Source organism: Hyaena hyaena, unplaced genomic scaffold, assembly GCF_003009895.1.
Source record: "Hyaena hyaena isolate Hyena2069 unplaced genomic scaffold, ASM300989v1 scaffold_871, whole genome shotgun sequence".
Lineage (NCBI taxonomy): Eukaryota > Metazoa > Chordata > Mammalia > Carnivora > Hyaenidae > Hyaena > Hyaena hyaena.
The window spans coordinates 194,721-197,534 of NW_024081500.1; positions in this window are offsets into that span (position 1 = coordinate 194,721).

A 2,814-nucleotide genomic window follows, 5' to 3' on the forward strand; every position below is an offset into this window, starting at 1 on the left:
AAAAAAAAAACACGTTAAAAAAAATCTAAAATAAACAGTAACCTAGAATAACGTTGCAATGAGACATTATCTTGTAAATACTAATATAATTGAAGTTTTTTCTAAATCTTTTTGTAAAGCACTTCATAATTTATGCAATAATACACACACCAGGTCTTGAAACAATCTGGATATTACACAGAAGTCTTTGACATGTGTGAATTTCATTCAAAAGCAATTTGAAATTTCGAAGTAAAGAACCTGGCTTGACATTATAGGAAAAAGTATATGAACATGGCATAGCAGGTGTCCTTGTCATTACTCTAACTGAGAAAGTATGTCCCCACTGCATAAAGAATAGCCTGGCTAGCGGTGGTGGAGGAAAAATCCATTCTCAGGCAGTATAGTCTCTGGGATCCAGTCATGAGTTTTGTAGGTAATTCACACCCTTAGAGAGTGGTCCCTGATTCTTTTGAAACATGATGTCATGAAGAGAGATGAGTGTGTTGATCATATTTTCATCTAGAAATGGACAGATTAAAGAGGACTGAGACCAAGGAAGGCACAAAAAGCAAAATACATTTCTGTTGATATTTAAAGACCATCAAATGAGTGTCGACACTGTAAACAGAAACGTGTTGTGATCTGGTGAAAGCAGACTTTTCTCTGGTATGTTAAGATGACTGGGCCATATGGGCAAGAATGGGGTTTGGAAGTACATGCTCCAGTCTCCTCAAGGCACACACAGGCCTTGGGGTCATTTACACAGGTCTTCAGCTGGGAATTTGAATCTCCGAGCTCAGCATTTTCTTTTGCCTCATTGCACAGCAACATTAAGAGCAACCAGCCAATGTTATCCTGTTTGTTAGTTTTCCAAAAATCTTTGCAAGTATCAAATACATGCTCACTCAGATCTTTACTGTTTCAAGTGGCAGATTACGAGTCTCCAGGGCAGATTTTCTGTAATGGGTTATCAGGGCACTCTTTGGCAATTTTAAATCTATTCAGATGAGAAAGCCAATTCCAGACACCAATGAACCAATTCAGAAAATTCTTCCTGAAATCTTGTTGCCCTAGACGCACTCTCAGTAACAGTAGAATAATTACTTGTTTGATATCCTCACATGGAATCCTATAACGGCAATGCCAGGGGATGACCCACAGCCATATGCAGCCATAAAATCCCAAACAACGTAAGACATGTTAAAAGTCAAATACAAAACACTTAATGCTCTATGAATCCTCTTTATATAAAATACAAAGCAGGAAAAGCTACTATGCAGTTAGAGGTTCAACCGTCTTTCCTTTATGAGTGGTGATGAAGAGGAACAGCCAATGGGAGCTTCCGGAGGTCCAATGATACTCTATGCGTTGATGTCTGTGCTATGAACAGAAATGTGCCCGGTGTGCATATGTCACTGATATGTGTACTGTATTACTCTAATGTATCTGTATTTGTAAAATTTAAAAGTTCATATAACCAATAAAATCATGAGATTTATTGCATAATACTTTTACGTTGTGAGCATATTTATACATAATGCCTTTGCATTATCAAGAAGGAGTTTAAATATATTGACTAAAAAGACTCTGTGTTTAGTTTTTCATATCATGCTGAAACTTCTAGGTTGATACCTAACAAATACTAGTGTACACTTCCAAAGAAAAGGGGTCAAATATATACTTGTTTTTAAATGTTTTGGCAAGACCTACAGGAATTGAAGTAGGATGTAAGAATAAAGCTAAAAATCAGAATAAAGTAAAAAATAAGAAATGAAGTAGAAAACGGAAAAATAGACTTTATGGAATTTAAAACAAACAACTTAGCATAGCAATATTCATACCAGGTAACATATACTTCATGGTTTGCCTTTAATATGGTTGTCAAAAATGAGGAAACTCTGATTAAGTGTCACTGCAAAGAGGAGCCAGAGGTGACAAGACCACCAAATATAACATTTCATCACAGACAGGATGTGCTCTCTGTTGGCAAGTTAGAGGCCTCAGGTTCAATCGCCCTGTCTCATGTGCTATCACCTCTGTACCAGTGGGGGTGGCTGACATAATCCACCAAATTCAGAGTCCGGTCTGCGAGCGAAAGTTCAGTGGCACCCTAGCGCAGGTTCACAGTGTTCAGTCCTTCCAGCTGTGATGGAAAATCCTTGTTTATTAGGCTTCCCATCACGTAAAAGAAGCCCAGCCCTTCCTGGACTCCGGGAGTGTGGGAGATGGCATAAGTGCCTGTGAGTGAGGACTCTGTCACTGGAGCCTCTGGCAAAGGGGGACAGACTCTAGCTAGAAGCCCCTCGGGTGTATGAATTTGGAGCCACTACAACACAACTACAAGGTGTGATTTTTTAAAAAGTAGTGATTAGCCTGTAAGTGAGCCCTCCTCAGAACTAACCCTTAGAAACCTTGGATGTCTTGCTTGAGATTCCAATTTTATTTACTCACATTTGCATATTCTTTACCTAATGTCCTTTTTCTGTGTCAAGAACCCACCCAGAAACCAAATCTCATTTTCTACTCATGCTTCCTCTGACTCCCCTTTGTTGTGCCATTTTCTCAGATTTTCCTCATTTTTGATCATCTCGACAGACTTGACGAGTACTAGTCAGGTACCTTGCAGAAAGGCCTTCAGTTAGGATTAATGTGATACTTTTCTCATTATCTTGGGCTTCTGTGTTTTGGAGAGGAGAGTTCAGGGTATAATGTCATTCTCAGGACATCATATCAAGGGTACTGCCTACCGACATGACTAATGACTGCTCACATCAGCCTATATCCACTGGATGAGGTTGAGTGTTTGAGGACCCGTTGTGAAACTTATATGTC